This window comes from Cryptotermes secundus, unplaced genomic scaffold (genome assembly GCF_002891405.2).
Source record: "Cryptotermes secundus unplaced genomic scaffold, Csec_1.0 scaffold568, whole genome shotgun sequence".
In the NCBI taxonomy this organism is placed as follows: domain Eukaryota; kingdom Metazoa; phylum Arthropoda; class Insecta; order Blattodea; family Kalotermitidae; genus Cryptotermes; species Cryptotermes secundus.
In genome coordinates this window covers 576883-597623 of record NW_019725423.1, presented here as the reverse complement: position 1 = coordinate 597623, position 20741 = coordinate 576883, and the positions used below count along the sequence as shown (strand labels likewise).

The 20741-nt window shown below is 43.2% G+C and overlaps 1 protein-coding gene across 6 annotated transcripts in view; it reads right to left on the bottom strand.

Annotated features, from left to right (window-relative positions):
* The window catches only part of LOC111863372 (protein C-ets-1), a 492047-nt gene that overhangs the window by 305549 nt on the left and 165757 nt on the right, over positions 1-20741 (bottom strand). The window contains exon 1 of one of the 6 annotated variants that reach the window (XM_023849639.2): positions 9119-9230. The exons of the other annotated variants lie outside the window; for them this stretch is intronic. The gene's annotated coding sequence lies outside the window, so the exon portion shown is untranslated. Of the gene's footprint in view, positions 1-9118; positions 9231-20741 lie in introns of those variants that run through there. 6 annotated transcript variants of the gene reach the window in all.

The following is a 20741-nucleotide window of genomic DNA, read 5'->3' as shown; positions in this document are numbered from 1 at the left end:
AGTTGTACTGAGTTGTACTGAGTTGTACTGTGACAGCCGCCGAGTCGAGACGTAGAGTCAGCCAGTCAGCATTTGGAGTGTACTAACTGTGATACTGCAGATAGCAGTAACCGTAAATCTGTAATTTGGGTGATTGTAAGTGCGAATGTGAAATAAAATTCGCTACATCGAATACATCGAGAATTTATTTGTCGCGATATACGCCCGATACGTGACAATATTAATGGTAAGGTAAGGTAAAGGTTTCCCTGTGCCTACCTCACGACGCCAAGAAGGCGTATGGGGGAATGGATGTATGTTAATGAGAGAAAAATACGATTACAAGAATAAATGATTTATGAAACAAGTCCATAGAACAGGATGGTCCAATGACAACGCTCTATACTAGTACTGGGGAGGTGTTCAGTTCTAATCTCGGTAGGATCACAGACTATTATGACTGAGGTTTTTCGTTGTCGTTCTCAATCGCTATAGGCAGGTGCCGGTATGGTAAATCATTTAGGCCACGAACACGTCTGTCCAAAATTCTTTCCAATTCATCATCATATATCCTGCCATCAGATACTGAGAGTCCCGAGATCGAAAGCGCCGCTACATACACATAAACCCCACCCCACCTCAAGGACAGAAACCAGTGAGAAATGTTCCCGCCACATTTTCAACCTAGGCAGTCCTGATACAGAATCCACGCATTCTTGATCGAGCTGATCATCGTGACAGGTTCCTTTTGTATCATCTACAGTTCAGGCACAAGTCTGTCCAGGCTTTAGGGCGATTTTTCGAATGATCTCCTGAGCATATCCTTTTGGGAGTCTGTCGCTGTTAATTCTGTTCAGACTGTTTACAAATTTCTCCCTGCCATCATCTGGTTTTGCAATTAGCCCCTCTTCAACTTGCCTGTTCTGCTAGGCCTACATACTTGGGCAAATTTTAAATATGTTATTCCAACCGTTTGGGGGGCTTCATTCGTTTAACTCTGGATGGGGTCTAGTCCAGTCTTCTGCGAACACAGAAATTAATCTTCGGGTTCCATAGAAATCTGAAAATGTTTTAGCAAAACGAACAACGCGTATAGAAGAAGAAGTATATATATATATATATGTGTGTGTGTGTGTGTGTGTGTGTGTGATATAGAAAGATATACATATCGTGACATGACTATTTAAATATTGCCCGTTACGTAGAAATGGCTCAATAAACAAGTGAGCCATCGTTAGGCAACGGCGCCGACAACAGAATAGTTGGGAGCAGTGTTTTCTATGCGGTCCCTGTCCAGGCTATACAGCGAGTTGCCGTCGGCAGTAGTTGTTGACGGCCAGTGACAAGTCAGTCATGGCTAGGAGCTGCGAGCCAACGGCCATCCAGTGGGAACGTGAGTACCAAAGCAGAAGAACCATAAGGTGACAAATCAGGAGAACAAGGAGCCTGCGGAAGCATGGAGATGCACTTTTTCGTAACTGACGGCAAAGCTGTGTGTGCGGACGCGTTGTCCTGATGAAGCTCGAAGGATCAAATCGTCTGCAATTTCCATTCGAACGCGCATCACCCTCTTTCTCAGAAGGCCCAGGATTCAAGATAATATTTCTGATTTACTGTGACATCAAGTGGTACAAATTCTTAATGAACTACCTAGCTTGTCTTGTTTTTTGAGACTTTTCTTTTGTCTTCGAGACTGTGGCGTGTCATTCCTCACTCTACCTATCATTTATTCTGACACTTAGTTTCGACGCGCTCACTGATCATCATTCAAATTTCCTGGATCCATTTTTGCATGCACTGTTCTCATGCTCAAATCATGTGTAACAATGTGGTGGACCGTACATTAAGTTCATCGGACATCATTCGAGTTATCAAACGTCGACCTTGACGAATGAAAGCCCCCACACGGTCGACGTTTGTGCTTGTTCTCACAGAGGCGCGACGTCCATATCGCGGTTCAACTTCCACCGTTTCTTGCCCATTTACAAAGTCTTTGTGCCATTGAAATACTTGAGCATGTCACGTGTTGGGTGTATAACGCGACAATTAACTTCACGCCTTATTTGATACAGCGAATTTATTGCACACTCGCTCTCACAATCACAGAATTTACAATTACAATTACTGCCCTCGGCAGCATCACAAATAATCACATCAAATCTTCCAACCACGCGTTCGGGTCTTCTTCCCGCGACTGCTACTATTTTCCAGCTGCCTTCGGCGGCGGCTACATTTTAACTAACTTCTTAGGCAGTGTAGTTCTCTTATAAACCCTCAGCCAGACAACGGGAAAACGCCTCGCTTCCTTGTTGCCTAGTCGCCTTGTTTACAGGTGTTGCTAGGCAACGCTGTCGAGAGGTGTTTACTGCTGCATAGCAACCGCGGCATCCCCCGCTATGTCAATGTTGTCACCTGCAACGTCACAGTGGGAAGCGCTGCACGTCACCGCGGGGGAGGGGGCCGAGCGCTCACCGACCCGTCACCGTAGCAGCTGCAGCGCTGTTACGCCACTGCTGGCGGGGGAGGGGGCGTCCTGCATAGCGCAAATATGTCACAATATGATAAGAATCATTACCAAGCACTTTCTTAATCTTTCCGCAGTTATCGGTAGTGTCCTCCCCCAGCCTGACAGAAAACTTGATGGCATAAAGTTGCTCGAGATTATTATTCTCCGTTTTTGTGACGCTTTAACAAAACATACATCTACACGAACCACAAGAGAACCACATGTATTCATGCCAGCAAGTTCCAATTTGGATCGAAGGTAGAGAAGGGATGTAGCCATGATCTGGTAACCGTCTCGGCGTCTCGGCGCCTCAGCAGTGCCAATTCTCGCGCTACAAATTTCATTTCATTACTTTGCGAACACTTTGTTCGTATTTTGAATGCGAGACCGTCTCAATTATTTAGTACAATATTTGAGAAAAATTGTCTAAACGTTACGTTACATTAATTGTAACTTCAACGAATCTTAATTGTATTTTGTTCTCGTAAGAGTGCTTACCTTGAAAAGAAACGTGGCCACCGCCGTCACAGGTATAATGGTAACAATACTTACCTGAAAACAAGAAAGAAAAGATATGAATTATATAAAAGTCTGGTAGGAAGGCGTGAAGTTAAAATAACACTTCACTCGCATAAAGAGTATATCATATCTCACAGTTTCATTCATTGCAAGTCACAGCTATAACATTCACGAATACAACAAAATGACGCCATCAACCTCAGCCTGACGTTAATAGAATTAAATCAGACATCGCTCCATCTATGTTCAACAGAGATAAAAAGAAAAGTTTCAGCTGCGGTCACTGCGGAGAACAGGTAAGTCGCAACATTGTCATCCTAACCAATTTACATCTATCACATTTAAAAAAAATTAACCATGCTGGGAATGAAGGCAATATATTCCAAGGAGCATGGGGATTTATTCAAATTATCCAATATAGTTGGAAGATGGGCGGACGTGCAACTTGCATTGAGGAGCTGAGACAAGCATACAAAATTGTGGTCAGAAAATCTGAACGAAGTGACCGACACCTAGAAAACCTAGGTGTAGTCTGCAAAGTATCTCAACGGAATGGAGTGTGACGGCGTGCACTACATTCAACTGGCACATGATGGGGTCTCGTGAACGCGCTAATGAACCTCCCGGTTCCATAAGAGGTTGAAGGTGACTGCCCCATTCTCGATCCCCTCAGCTCAGTTGAATTAATCAAATTACGATACTGTGATGGGCCAAATTTCTTCGGATGCGAAAACAGATGTATAATTTTAGTAAGAAACTCTATCTGTAAGAGGACATTCGAAAAACCGACATGAGAAGATAATATTAAAATAGATCTTAGGTTGTGACGACGTCAAGTGGACTCAACTCGCCCACATCAATTTGTTAACTATGGACTTCAGTATTTAGGTGTTCCTTATTCAGTTATGAGAAATACCCTGCCAGCAACTGTGAACTCCCTATCTCCTAGGTGCATTCCATGGTGACAGCATGGAGTGTAGCACAAGGCAGTAAGGCGCCCTAAAACGGACTATTTGGATCAAGGAGTAAACCTGACAGAGTCTGTCATCCTCCAGCTAGTTGGCGGGTTGGGCTTGTGGCTCAAATCATAATCCTGCAAAGTTTTAAAGCCGAGATTAAAAAACAACACAATAGCCGGACGTGTCACTGGAAGACGACCACGAGCTTCGAGGGGCGCTGGACTGGAGAGAATGGTCTCGGAAGCGGCCAGGCAGCTGGACGGCGGCAGTAGTAGTAGTAGTAGTAGTAGTAGTAGTAGCAGCAGCAGCAGCAGCAGCAGTAGGAGGAGGAGGAAGAAGAAGAAGACTTGGGTATTATAAACGTTGGGTATTATAAACGTTAAACCTTCCTTCAGTCAAGCGCATGACGAAGTCATCAAAACCTTCCTAACCTTCGCAGGACAATACAAAACGTCGCTGCAAAACACGTGCTTAGAGTGGGAGCCGAACATGCGATCTCGGTTTGCAAGTAGTACAAACCCGCAACATCGCAGGGATACATGCGATAAATACAACGTAGGATAATTAATTCGACGTACTTCTCTTTCATATGAAACACATCTCGCCTGATTCCTAGACGATTCCTGCAGACACTGTTCGCGGTTAATGTCACTTCTGGAATGGGAAGGCTGAAAACCACTTTCATACTGTTTCTAACGGCTCGTCCATGTCGTGTCATTCTACGTCTCCATCACTGTTTCCAGCAACGCCGAAGCCCATGGGACGTTACAAATAAACCATGATTGTACAGCAAGCACTCATACACGCAACCTCAGTTCATGTTTCCACTTATTCACTAGCCTCAAAACTTTCCTTCGAGAGTGTGGAGAGTAGAAATGGATTGTGAAGAAATGCTCTTCACTATATCTTCGGAGTTTGGAGGGCGGGCACGCGGTAGTCTAGTTGGTTGAGGCACAAGCTACAAGCCGGAAGGTCGCGAGTCCCGATGCGGTGGATTCTTTTCAACTGACACGATCCTTCCAGACGCATTATGGCCGTGGGGTCGGCTCAGCCTCTAACAGAAATGAGTATCAGGAAACTTCCTGAGGGATAGAGGGCGGCCGGCGCAAAAGGCTGACAACCTTACCGCCATCTGTGAGCCGACTGTCTAAAGAAAATGTAGGAGCCTCGACATCTCACAACCCTGTGGGCCTTCACGGCCTCTTACAGGAACAGCTTTATCTTTACCTTTTTGTAATCTTCATGGCCGAACACAGTGGCCGTGCGGTCTGACGCATTAGACTGTCTTCGCTCGCTCGAACGCTGGGATCGTGGGTTCGAATCTCACTCAAGGCATGGAAGTCTGTGTGTGCGTTTATTCTGTGTTTGTGTTGTCCTGTGTATAGGGAGCGACCTTGTGACGGGCTGATCACTCGCCCAAGAGTCCTACCGTCTGTGTAAAAATTTGAAGAGGTCAGGGCCCAACAAAGGGATGTAGAGCCACTGATGAATGAAAATGAATGAACGTACTCTTCATGAGGTGGCAATATGATGGACATATTTACATATTACCTCAGACTGGATAAGTTGGTCAAGAAATTCCTTGTTTGTATGCAACCAAAAATTTAATTACAGTGTTAATTTCCCCAGCCAATGGACCCTTTCCTGCTTCACTGAGACACATTCATTTCATACTCTAACTACCTTTTCCTTAAATAGGTATTTTAATATCATCCTCCCATCTACGTCTAGCGTACCAAACCAGTCTCTTTCCCTTTAGGTTTCCAGACTAAAATTTTGCACGCAATTCATATCTGTATCATGCTCCTACTACTATAACATTAAATAAATAGGACAGTACGGTGAGGATTGGACTGATGTGGCTCAGAATTGGGACCATGAGGATTATTACTCTTAAACAGCGTTAATCATTCGATCTTCGCAACGGGGACGCAGTTTCCTGTGTGGCAGGATTTGGATTTTTAAATACTATTCAGGTGAATAAGGCACTAAAGAAACCTTCCTGCACCTGTAACTTCGCAGCTCTTGAGATATACAGGCTACGTACGTCGCCGGAAGGCTAGTTCAAAACGTCACTGTCTCCGAACAGTGTCCGCTTGTATTCAGGGAGAGCCTTGGACGCGCAGACAACACAGCCAGAAATAACACAGCCATACAGACAGACGTGTGAATCAAATCAGCGCCCTGTTTATAGAATTATGCGGCTTATATCCTGTTTTCATCGCCAGTATAAATATGATCAAATAATAAAAACGTTTAATGTGACATAAATACACTACAAATAAGTTATTTCAAATAAACAATAGAGGTGTTATTACTCAAACATTTGCACCGTTATTTTCTTAACAAGCAAATCCAGATGAAGCACATAGAAATGTAATTATTTTACACATCCTTTGTGCTCTTTAATGCCGCCACTATTAAATACTGGCAGAAACCAAGCACATTAAATACAGACGCTAGAAATTTCTGCATGAGCGAGGAGGCGCATTCCTTCATTATTGATGTTATAAACCTTATGACATCACTTAGCTACATCCACAGCCAAAATTTAATTTCGCTAAATGACTAAAAAAAGTAAGCGAAATAAAAATTTACATTATATACAAATACTGCCTGTTTCTGAATTTACGTCAGTTGTCACTGTCCTAATAGTATGCATCCTGTTGTGTGCCATATATAGGATATAAAATGTGTATAATGGGGGCAGTCTACACAACAATATTCGTGAAAAACAAAATAGACACTGTTCTATTAACACTTATTTTGTAGATACTACAGGGTTCTGATGATAGTGTATAACACAGAGATATTGGTTTTCGGACTTTGTCTATCGTCCCTTAGAAAGAGCTAGCCTCAATCCCTGGACGACTGAGGCTAGCTCTTTCTAAGGAACCCAACAGAGTAGGTGTCTTCCCTCACCTGAGGATGGAAACAGATCCAGTTTCCGAAACCCAGTATCTCTGAACATTTAGTTTACTTTGCTGTTGACGCTACATGTTTCTGCCCTTATACTGTCACAAGAACACAATATGGATCCATATCGAAATTAGATGTAATTCAAGAACCATGACTACTATCACTGTACGCCTGATGATAGCCTAACATGTAGCGTTAACAGCAAATAAAACAAATGTTGATACAATAGAGTATATTTTGTTTTTCACGAACATTGTTGTGTAGACCGCACTTATTATACACATTATATATCCTATAGTTGTCGCTGTGATTCTTGCGGAAACTAAGATAGAAAAGATTATAAATGCAAAATAAATAAGAAATGAAACATTACGAATTCCTACGGTTCTACGTTCGTCCAAAAGACCTGCCCTCATGATACGGTACATTGATCTCTCGGATCATAATCCTTGACAACACACAGTGACGTCAATGCAAAACCAGAATGCAGTTCATGCGGCCTGAAGTCTACATTTGAAATTTCAACGAGTATCCCATACGATAGTGCTATTTAAAATGCAAAGCGAAACTTCCAGCGGCTTACAAATAAATTTATATTCATTAGAGGATTAAGGCCACTTTTCATGTGAATGTCACTATTACTGCCATCACCACTGCCACCATTATCATACGACAGGACCGTATATTTTAAATTAATTTTATTTCGTTTTGTAATTGAAAATTTGTTATTTGGGTAGACAAGCGGTGCAGTAGCAACACCCTGCATTTGTATTCTGTAGGAATCCCGTTCGAATCCACACCTCATCAATAGCTCGGTAACTGAAGTTCCTCTTGTAGTATTCTCATTCTCTTCAGGCCTGAACAGTAGGCCTGCCTTCAAACAGACCCTTCCAATTCAAGCTATAAAATATTCTGACAGATTGATCCGTTTCTATGAAACGAATAGGTAAACAACTTCCCATGCGTTCAAGAATAGACACCCATCACTACGCAACGGTTCTAGTGAATCACTGCACGAAGTGTAACTTCAACTGTTGACAGCCGATATCCACGGCAAAAAAATTGTTCACAGCACAGTAACGGCTAATATCACAATAAATGCACTGTTGAAAGATGCGACTTCTACACGGTTCGCCCAAACATTATAACACTGAAGCAATTTGCCAGACGAAAGAACCGAGGAACCAGGAGTTCCAGCGAGATTCAAGCAGAAGTCAGAAGAAGTAGTGAGCAGAGAACACAAGACGTCAGAGGAAGAAGTGAAGCCTTTATTCTATGCAGCGCAGTTACAGTAACCTTCAGAGTGTTATCACTGTTCGTAGTTACGAAATGTTACAGTTACAGTAAGACTGAAAGTGTTATAACTGATTGTAGTTCCGCCTGGTAAGCATCCAAAAAATCGACTCATCGAGTCAAACCCGCGTTTAAAGTCACTAATGCAAGAGACAATATTTATGAACATCCGTCTGTCATATTCGACAATACTAAAAATCACCATCATCGTCATCTTATCGTCATTCTGAGATAATATTTACAGTCGTCTCTGTGCTTCATTATTAACCACCACACTGTGATTGTCTGGAAAATGTGGGAGCCTCGACGTCTCACAACCCTATGGGCCTCCACAGCCTGTTACAGGGACAGCTTTGCCTCTGACCTTTTTTTACTGTGAAGATGTATGGGGTGTTCGAGTGATGTAGGGCCTACAGAATGTTTGGCGGGACATGGGTACGTGACCCTGAGTTGCGCAGTAGCTACATCTAGCAGCCATGTCTAAGCCACTAGCAGGAAATGCTGCACTCCTCTTGCTCGGCCGAGGTCGCACTGAACTTGTGACGTGCTGCGATACAAATACACAGAAGCTAAAGACCAGCAAGCCGTCTTAATCCAGGCAAAACTAACAGAGTGCCTCTACTGATGGACACCATTTATTTTATTCTTAAAGACATACTGCATACGGCCCTGTCACCGAACTCGTGTAATAGGATTCAGCTTCTTTCCGAGTATCAAGTTCGGAACACACGTCTCTGCAAGCGGACATGCTCAAAAGTGGTCGATATCTTACATGTAACACTGTAACTTACATCACGCGAGATAAAAGCACAACCGTCATCTACAATGTAGCCCCAAAAATCATAAATGGCAGGCCCAACCAATAACTAAGTAAAAACAGAGTCCTAAATAATATCATCCGAGATTTGACGTGTGTGCTGTGTGTGTGACAGCCCTGTAATACCTTTTGTGGATGATCAGCTGACTGCATACCGCATGCTCCTCACTCTAGACACGTCTTCCTCCGGGAACTCAGCATTCATGACCTCCCTCCCGGACTTCCTTCGGACTTTAGTAAGATTCCAGCACTCCAGCAGACTTTGCAGTCCCCCCTTCCAATTCTTTATAACTCCTTATCGCGCAACTCTTGTGGTTGCATTATCTAAGCAACAGCAGAGCTGAATATTACCACGTATACATCCGGTACAATAGCATTCAATGCTGCTCATCAGAGAGAAATACAGAGCGAAAGGAAATGTTTTTCGTTAGTAGAAATGTTACTGGAAGTACGCCCAATCGTAACACATATGTTCCCATATCAAAGTTGTTGTGACCTGCTCCCGAATCTCTTTGGTCAACTCTCCTGAAGAGATCTTCTCTAATTCAATGTTTCTGACACTCTTTCATCATAAGCTAAACGCACAATTGCGCACACCAGGTGGCTGAAGGAGAAGAAAAAGGAGACAGAAGAACAGGAATATGAGGTTGAAGGGAAGAAAAAGAGAGCGGATGAGAAAATAAGAAAACAAAATGGCCGCTTCGCTGACTCCACAGCTGCAATGATCAGGGAAAAATATCTTTCCACAAAAAGTTAATTTTACGACTTGCTTTTCAAGGGACTAACATTACAGAAAAAGCCTATAGGCTTCACACCAACAGAGAAGATCAGAAGCTTCAATCAACCAAATTCCTACGTAATAGTAACAAAGGGGTGCTTCGCTAGAAGCTTAGTTAGGGTTGGAAGTCCTCACTTAGTTTCTGTTCCTCCAAACGACTGACGTATATCATTTGATACATACTCTCAAGAGTTGATTCAGCATTGTAAAATGTCAGTTCACAAAATAATTCTGCTAACTCCGCGCCGTAATGCATATGATGTATACGTGTTGATTTTAGAAAATGAAAGTTCCGCAGCCAGTTAAAACAAAAGTGATGTGTTTGATATAAATGGGTTCGCTTCCCTTGTTTCTGAAGGTAAAATAAATAAAGTTGTCCCTGTGTGTAACTAATTAAGCACTTAGCCATGAAGGCGTATGGTGGAGTGAATGTATACATCCACATTTTCTTGAAGTCGGACTAGTTGAAGGTGAGTGGTCAGCTTCACACCCTTGCCGCTTTACCCCGGTACCTACTAGACAGGAGGTTGGAAGGACAGCAGAGCCGGTATGGACTACTTGGAGAAGAGAAAATTCTTGACCCTACCGGGACTCGAACTCCGAAGGACTGCAACAAAGTCAATGATGACGACCCGAATGCAGCCATTCTCGGACGAACGTTATGGGAACAATACGTGAACAATGCGAGAAACACTCTGAAGAGAGGAAGACAGGCTGCCCCGGTGGACAACTGTGCAGAAGAGGTTGCCTAAAATGTAGGTGCTCCTCCAGCTTGCTACCATTATTCATTCACACATCACACGATTATCATTTGGACCTATGAAGAAATGTTTTGGCGGTGAAGTCACAATTGTTTAGTTTAAGTTTCCCAGCTGAAAATAAATGTTCACAAACTACTAGGATGTGCGAATAACCTTTTGGTTTTGTGTTTTGCTTGGAAAGTCTACATACGGATAAGGGCCGGTCTGCCCCTTCGCCCCTCTTCCGGCCTTGCTGGATCTTCATTATGCTGCAACGACATTCTGTCATTTGATACCAACGCATCGTGTGATAAGTGACAAACAAGTGGTCGCCCTCTGAAGTGATATCAGCTCACAAGAAACGCGTATGGAGAAGTGAAACATTAGTAGCTTTCATTACCAGACTCGGCGCATCTGAAGGAAACTGCACCGGCTGTTCCCCCGGTGTGGGTAGAGTACGTCGGCAGCTACCAAAGCCGCTGCGTCTCTAATCAAGTCTATCCGAGGGTTGTGAAAGGAAATAAGACAACAGAATGCTAGCAACTTGCTCTTCGTGTTGAAAATAACAGTACTGCTACTAAACCCTAGAACTGTGCAATGAAGCTAACAATCTATCGATTCTGGTTCCCAGCTTTCCCTATAATGTAAAGATGTCATAATTGTGAACTGTCCTTGTTACGCACAAAAAAGAAACTTGTATTCAAATAAAGCATGGAACTGCTGAATATTTAGCTAGCAGGTTATTTGCGTCTTCAAGTACGCCCAAATTTTTGTTGGATTACAGACTACAGATTTCACAAACTGCGGACTTCCAGCTGCCTAGTAATGATGACAGCAGATACAAGTATATCTTGCTTAGCTGTGCTGAAAGTACATTCCTGAAAATATAAGTAGTGCTTACCGTACTGAGATCTGTTTCATGCAGGCACGCACGGATATGCGTGCATATGCGTGTTTAGTAAGTAACCGAATACAATTTGTTTTTCTAGGGTAAATATTTTTCTGTGATTTGCATCACTCGTTTCAGTTCATCGAAAGACAACATTTTTGTAACGCAGTAACAGGAAAGCCATCTTTTGTCTTATGTACATATTGTATACTTGGGGCGGCCACTTATCTAGTCCCGATTACTCAAATTCCCTCTCATGTGACAAGAGGCACGAATAGGACACACTCATACCTTGGGGACATAATGACAGGTGAAGGAACAAAGATTTGGACCACATTTTGGATAAGAGGTTCAGGGATATCGATGAAAAACAGGAATAGGAACATACTATTTTTTAATGGCTCTTCCAGCCCACTCAGGGCCCAGGCCTCTTATTCAGTTCCGCAATCATATTTCACGGACAGTTGGTCTCCTTGGACGAGTGATCAGCCCGTCGCAAGGCCGCTACCTTAACATAGGACAACACAAACAGAGAATAAATTTATACACACGGCAAACATCCATGCCCTAAGATTGATTCGAACTCAGGATCCCAGTGTCCGAGCGAGCGAACATAGTTTATGCCTCAGACCGCGCATCTACTGTGACCGGCATTACGAAGATACTAGAATCAAATAATGAGTAATGTCAGAGAACAGGATCATATATATACATAGAGAAATGGGAAAGTATGTTAAGAAAGAACGAGTGAACTAGAAGTAAATTCAGACCACTAGTGATCCGTAAAAATATAAGAAAATGTGTAATTAAAATTTTAATGTGCGACGGGTAAGCTTTACTTTGTAAGAATTGTAATGAAATTGGGATGCTGGAATTGAGGACAAAGAATTCGATCTCCAGGGCCTCAAAATAAAAATAGTGACGGACCTAACACAGTATTTAGGTATGTCAACGAGATATGTGGGCAAACTAAAGAGAACACTGTATCCTTGTACGGTTTCGAGGATTTGGGCTATCGTGTTTGTAAAGTAATAAAAGTAAAGTAAGTAAAGCTATCCCTGTAACAGGCCGTGGAGGTCTATAGAGTTGTGAGATGTTGAGGCTCCCACATTTTCTAGACAATCGGCTCATAGACTGCGGTAAAGTTGTCAGCCTTACGCGCCGGCCGCCCTTTACCCCCAAGAATATTCCTGGTACTCATTTCTGTTAGCGGCTGAGTCGACCATAGGGCCACATGGAAGGATTAGGTAAATTGAGAAAATCCACCTCATCGGGATTCGATCCCGCGACCTTCCGGCTTGTAGCACAGTGCCTCAACCAACTACGCTACCGCGTGACCCCGTTTTTAAAGTAATACCAGAAGTTAACGCGTTAGCAGTGTTACCATCCGACCACATATTGTTACTCTTTGGAAACAGACGACCAGAAGTGACCACGTTCCGAGCGCGAAACAATGGTAACAATCCGATATATCAAGCTTCGATATTTCAATATCACGGTGACATGGGAACTTTTATATGTTACTTCATGACACTGAAACAACTGTTATCACAAGCTTCACAAGTGTTCTTCGATGCAGCATTTCTTTCCTGAGGTATCGGCGCGGTTCGCACAGGAAACACAGAAGACCGCAGGCGACGGTGATGTACTGTAACCCACGGAAATTCTTCTCCAATCGCAACACTTCGACTTATCGCACAGAGCAGGAAGTCACTGACCGCTCTTCCTGTTGGGATTGGCCCGCGGCAGAGGTTGACACACTGGGCATTTGGGATTCAAGTATTACCCTTTCATTGCCATCAGCAAGTTTATTGTTTTTCTGTTTCTTCAGTATCTCGTTAGTCCAGGATGTGGTGTACGTTCCTAACTGGCTGTTGCTCTCGGTCACCCGATATACGGATTGGTTATAATGTAATACTTGATAATCACATATTCCAGTTGCTGCCTTTTATTGCAGTCAATTTCAAGGGTTAGTAGTTAGATCTCCTGCCTAGCATTCTGGAGGCATGCTGAGATAGCGCCTTTAAACACAGAACACCAGTTTCCTTCCACATCCTTCCAATTCATAATTCATAAACATCCTATCATTCCACAAAACAGTTAAGCCCAGAATACGAGATTTAAATGAACCCATTCTCAATCAGCATGCCATTCGTTCCTGTTCGTCTGAAAGAGGTTAGAGTTGGTGTAGAAAATCAGCACCTCTTTTTATTCTCCGGCTTTACAACGCAAATTCAATAAGAAGACCGCACGCAAATACAGCTGGTTCTAACTCGAGAAAACCAGCATCACGCTCTAGGTCATTTCAAATTCCAGAAGCTCATACATGCCAGGTCTCATGAGTCAGCATTTCAGTGGATATCAGCTCGAGTCGTACCATCACGTTCCCTCCGTGTCCGAGAATCAGTCCCTTCAAAGTGTCTGTCGCCTTTTAAATCTCATACAGCTTGTAATGGGCCGAATCCAAAAATGCTTTCGTTCTGTATAATACATTAAGTATTGCGCAGTTTTCTTAGGGTCTAACCAAACAAGCATACGAAAAGACTATGCAGCAGCACAGGAACATAAATAGTTATTGAACAGGTAAGAAAATACTCCAGTTGTCAACCTCAAGCTATTAGGCCTGATATGTATGCCCTGGACAAAGGCATATGTCACATTATCAGCATTACTACTTCATCTGCACACAGCGTTCACACGTCTGCGAAGTTCGCATATCACTAGTTACAAACCAGCCTTGGGCACCAAACGTCATATGGAATTCATGGCTTTGGTTACATTACGTTAATAAAACGTGTTACTCTCGTATTCGAAGGAGAAAAACGACATGGGAACGGTCAGAAAAAGGAAGCTTATAGTTTTCAAACAGAAGTTCCCTACATAACCGTATGTCACCAGTTGGACAAGAAAGAACTGTTTTGAAGAATGTACATTCACATTTAATTAAAGGGATGAGCTCCACATTTTCTCTACGTCTGATACGAAGCTGAACGAAGATACAGTATTCAAAGCGAGAAAATTAAATTGTTTAAGGCCATAGGTTGAATATGTATCGGAAAAAATACATAAAGTAAACAGATGTCATGTATTTGGCGAAAAGAACACAACTAGAGAGGAAAATGGATGCCCTTAGCAAAATGGGAGATAACATATTCTCAAAGAGTGCTCCTCAATGCAATTCCAGACGACTTAATGGAAGGCCGTTTGAACGTTAAGCATAGAGAAATCTTGAGGATCTTGAAATGAAGGCAACACATCAGCATCTTGACTACTGTGATGATTATATGAATGAAAACATAAATGCCACTAATAGAACACAAATTTTTGTAGCCGCTAGGAGTGAAATTCACCCAGGCAAAAATTAAAGGACAGAAAACTTCTAGGCCTATGTGTTCACGCCTCATCACCGAATGCATGTCTCAATACAAAGGCAGCTAATACATTCTTGGAAAATGTGTGCGAAGTCAAACATCTGGGAACAAGTAAGTAAAGTAAAAGTAAAGCTATTCCTGTAAGAGGCCGTGAAGGCCCATAGGGCTGTGAGACGTTGAGGGTCCCACATTATCTAGACAATCGGTTCATAGATGACGCTAAGGATGTCAGCCTTACGCGCCGGCCGCGCTTTACTTGCCAGAAAAATTAATTAATTAGTTCCTGGTACTCATTTTTGTTAGAGGCTAAGTCGACTCCAGGCCATAGTGCGGCTGGAAGGAATAGATCAATTGAAAAAATCCAATGACCTCATGGGGACTTGAACCCACGACCGTCCGGCTTGCAGCATAGCCCCTCAACCAACTATGCTACCGCGTAATAAAATATCGCTTTGACGAAGAAATTAAGAGCAAATTAAATTCGGAACATGCTTCTTACATTCAACTCATAAATTTTTTTACTCCCTATATCTACGTTAAAGAAAGTAAAGATTAAAAAATATATAATTATTATTGTACACATCTCTGTGAGAGCAAAAGTTGGTCGCTTATGCTAAGCGAAAATCACAGATATATCTGAGAACACGTGACGAGGAAAACGTGAATATAACAGATAGAACAAGCTAAAAGGAAGGATAGAGAAAACTGCATAACTAAGAGCTTAATGACTTGCACTGTTCACCACTCAGTACGAGTGTTCCCACAATCAGCACAAGAACAATCACATGGGTAGGGCATGTATACATATGAAGACGAGGCATACACAGTATTACTGCACATTTTAATAGTAATCCCTGACGGACAACATCACATAACAGATATGCGTGTGAAGAAGATAATATTAAAACGGATCTTAAAACATCGTGCGAGAGGGTGTGGACTGGATTAAAGCGACTCATGAGAGCATACTGCGGCGGAGTGTTGTCAACATGGTAAACAAACTATCAGACTCTATAATGCAGGGAATTTATTTTAATTCCCTTTTACAACAGCCCCTAAAATAATAAACTAACAACTGATCAAAGGCAATCATAAAGGAATGAATACAAGAAACTGCGAGGGTTCGCTATGTAAATCGTGGCCCGGGCTTTGCGCAAGGAGCGGATGTTCGTGACCAATCACAGCACGCCTGAGTGACGACCTGAGGTAACTTCCTGACATCTTCACTGTCGGTAAGGTCTACTGTACCGTTACTTGAAATGAATTGTGACCTTCAAAATTGTAATCTTGTATCTCCCGCCACGAAATTGATTTGTTGCTTCTACCGTGTTTGTGTACTTGTCCAGCTGACTGGAAGTGTGTGCAGTTCTGTGTCTGACTCCAGATGGCGACATGAAGAATGAAGGGAACAGAAACCCAGTGTGTGAGAGGCCATGAATGAAAGGAAGACACTTAACTTTTCCAAGCGCTATGTTGAAACAAGTAGTCCAACCCAGTAAAGTCTGGTTTCCGTTTATTTTGAATGGTGCTGCCTTTCAACACAGCCACAAACGTTTCATACATCTGTAGACATATTTATAACCAAGTAACACAGTGGATGCAACACGCTAAGCAATAGAGCTTCAAGGAGCAGGTCGAGACAGTCGACAGCATGGCGGTACATCATGAAATCATTGGTACAATGAAATTACAGCTTCAAGGGAATTAATTGAGAATACGTTGACCTGGGAGACAGGACATAACGGGAGGATGTGAAATATTTTACAGAATGAGGTAAAGATATCCTTGTAACAGCCCAGTGTTGTGAGACGTCGAGGCTCCCACATTTTCTCTACACAATCGGCTCTCAGATGGCAGTGAGGTTGCCAGACTTACATCCCGGCCGCCCTTTAGCCCCACGACAATTCCTGGTACTCATTTTTTGTTAGAGGCTGAGACGACCTCAGGGCCACACTGCGGCTAGAAATATTAGGTAAACTGAAAACTCAGGTGTCATCGAGAATCGAACCAGCGACCTTCCAGCTTGTATCAAAGTACCTCAACCAACTACGAGGTAAAAAAGGTAGAGTTGCTCCTGTGCTTAACTAATTACGCACTATGCCATGAAGGCGTATGGGGGAATGGATCTATATATCCACGTTTTCTTGACATCGGCACAAGCTGGAGGTGAGTAGTCAGCTTCAGGTCCCGGCCGCTTTACCCCTGGAAGCCATTCGCTGGGTAGCCTCCAGAATCGGTCTGGACGACGTGGAGAAAAGAAAATTCTAGCCTCTCGGTCGTCCAGCCCGTAGTCAGTCGCTATACCAACAACGCTATCACGGTTCCTTAAGACGCTAAGTCATTAACGAAAATATTCACAACATAATGACATGTGTGAGAGGATTGTGTACGGTGAACTGGAAAGGAGTGGGGCTAAAATTGTGGCATATTTAAATTTGTTACCATAACATCACCTTCGAAGGCCGGAAACCACGAGAATCCTCAGACAGGGACAGCGGTTCTGCATCCTACACTGGAGCAAGCACCTCTTCAACCAAACTGTTGCACAAGGTACAGCCAAGTCGGTCGTCGTGTAGCTTGTCAGGGAAGATACTCTTGTCTCATATTCACATGGTACAGTTTTCACAAAAGAGACTGAGTCAGCGCGATGAGTATTTCATTTAAATCGGTTAGAAAACCAAACATGTCCAATGACTAAGCTGGGGACATGACCCATTTTCAAATGAATCGAATCATTTCACTCACTCATCAGTAATCTGTCAGACGACAGGTCCACAGCCTCTTCCAAAACAGTTTCTCCACTTAATGCGATCTTCTGTTTTTGGAAAGAGACTATCCAGGAAAAGTGATAGTGTGGTAGTTTTTCCATTTGCTTTCCACATCGCAGTACAACAGCCGTTCAAACCACTCTGGTCACGCCTGTTGCTATACGAACTTGAACCATCTCGAGCATCATTTGCTGTGTGCTTCAAGTCGCTGCTTCCGGCATCATTTACGAGGGAGCAAATATGATAATAACAATTGCAGTAGTACCAATTACATCAGTTCCATCTGGTAACGAGAAAATTCCCATTATCAAAACATCGAATACTTCATGTTAAACTTTACTGTTTAATTTATAATCCAGACTTATTTGATTTCTTTCTCCAAATGCTGATAGCATCGAATAACTAGCGGGAATGTCAACCTTAAACCTTTCAGTCAATAAACGAAAAAAATAAATAAAAGCGAAAGTAAGTAAATAAGCCACTAAACTCTTTAGTTGGATTTTATGCCCGGAATCATAAGTAGCAGAAAATAAAACGAAAGAACCAGACCACGGAGGAAAAAAAGAACTTAGCGAGGAATGCACTTAGACAGTAGACGGAAACAGTAATGGAGATGTTAATTCCATTTACGAAAAATGTTTAATCCTACGGCGGGTCTTAATCAAAGAAGACACTTAAAACTGGGTGCAATTTATAAACGAATAAAAGAGAAGAAGCGCAAATACGGAATGTGTAGTAATGTGAAAACATATTTCCATGATGGCAATAGAGGCGGGATGTTTGAAAATGGAACGCACGGCATTTCCCTACACAGTTCTACGGTATTACTAAGGCACAGGCCCTAACGGCTGAGGATGTGCTATGAGTGATACTGTGAAAATGTGACCACTGCTAAGCAACGGCTCGCCAAAAACATGTTCCTGTGGCAACAAATGGAAGCGGTAATAGACGTACTGCTCGAGATAGTGGTATCTCTTCGGCTCGCCACAAGTTATAAAAGAGAGTTCGTTCGTGAATTCATACGGAGTCATTCGTAAGAACATTGAATGTTCAGCTGTGGAGTGTTAACCAGCGGACAAAGGAAGCTGAAGAAGTCACTGATTCGTAAATCAAAACCAAGTCAGTCACAGTAAAAGAGAACACACTGGTAGTCCAGCAAGGAATGGAGCGAGTCCTAGGCAGTCTTTGATTGAGCTGGTATAATTGATTGTAATTGTAAAGGCGTCAATAAATCTAATCATCCAATCCGCAACCAGTCATTAGCAGTCACGGAACCCCTCATACGTGACAATATGTTCCGAACAAAACAGTGAATTCATTAATCCATGACAGTGTGGCGTAAGTGTTTAACTGAGCCATATCAAGTATGTGTTCCTGCCTCGATAGCCGAATATACTGTGACGTGGATGGCGCAACAGGAAGTGGGAGTCACGTGAACTCTGCGGTCTCGCGAGTGATGCCACATACCCCCACTCCTTCCATCAGTGCGCAATGCTCGGTAAACACCCCCTTCCCTGCGGTGACGTAACAGAAGAGCAACTGTGTCAGGCAACCATTGCCGTGGTGACAAGGGATACCGCGCTTACTACACAGCAGTAAACAACTCTCGACAGTGTTGCTAGGCAACCTGTAAACACGGCGTCACCCAACAGCGGTACCTATCACGTAACTGTTTTCTGTGTTGTCCGTGCCCAGGCAAAATAAGGAGCACCGAACACTATTCAGTAGTGAGTGAGGATTGAGCCAGTTACTAGTGAGTAACGATTAAACAGCCAGTTGAATTGTAGCAGTCTCCGAGTTGGGTTGTATCGAGTGCATGGCAGTGACTACAGGAGAAGTATTCGTGATACTGCCGATGGCAGTAATTGTGAGATTGTAAATTGTGTGATTGTGAGAGCGAGTGTTCAATAAATTCGCTGTATCAAATAAGGCGTGAAGTTACTTGTCGCGTGACATACACCCAACACGTGACAAAATTTACTTCGCCTGAGAATACCAACCTTACATTTGGGTGGTGGCCCACTCGTTTCTAACATAGACCGGATGACGCTTATCATTAATTGAACAGCCACAGCCTTCTATACACTTTCCAGTAGCGTAGGGGACTCGGGCTGCCCTGTTTATAAAGCGAGTGCTACTCCAGCATCCGGACGTATTTGTCCTCCAGGCATACTGTTTCACTTCGCAACCAACCTGTTGGACGATGAAAGCATTCTGGGGTGTGGCGCCGTGTAGATATTGTGTTAACCGACGTTTTATTTGGAACGTCGGTTAACACAATATCTAGTCTGCTGGTTCGCTCGCGGATTTCTTCTTGTCTTCTACCCTGAAGATGGAGGCGATACGTTCCTCCAAAACGTCAGTTAACACAATATCTACACGGCGCCACACCCCAGAAAACTGCTTTCATCACAGTCACCGCCGTGAAAACCTCAAATCTTACAACCTGTTCGACGTTTCTCACCTTCCACAGATGATACACAGCATCAAGTACACAACCAACCAACTTACACCAGACGTCACTACTTCCGTCTCAGTTTCTTGGGGTGGGGTGAGACTGAGTCCACTTGGTACGTCGGCCACTGTTTGGCCTATTGGACCAGCCCCGGATGATAGGTGAGGGTGATTGTGGAGCAATTGGTGGAATGCAGATTGGCAGGGGAAACCGAAGTACTCGGAGAAAACTTGCTCCAGCGCCTTTGTCCACCACAAATCCCACTTGACCGGACCCGGGATCGAACCCGAGCCTCCGCGGTGGGAAGCCGGCGACTAACCGCTTGAGCTATGGCACGGCCGCAGAGGCCACTAAATGAAGCTTGACTGTTATTGGAAGGCCAAAATATTAAGAAAATAGAGGTTTCTAAAGACACACACCCCATGGAACCGCCCCTGAGAAGCTGATCCAAGAAATTCGCCGCATATCAGGAACCCAAGTTCTATTATGTATTCAAGACAGCCCACAAATGGCCCCATCTCGAGTGAGTAACTACGCCTATGGCTGCCAAGTAGTGCACTGGGGAATTCGTTTAAACACAATTAACTGGCAAGGTAACATTTACAATGGTTATTGTACTGATACTACTGGATGGATACTCTGTACTTGCACACAGCAACCGATTCGGTTCGGTAAAACGAGTTGTCAAGCAGAGAAGTTCAAGAAGTCAAAACCCATCCGTTACCACATCATCAGTTTTGGGGTAAGT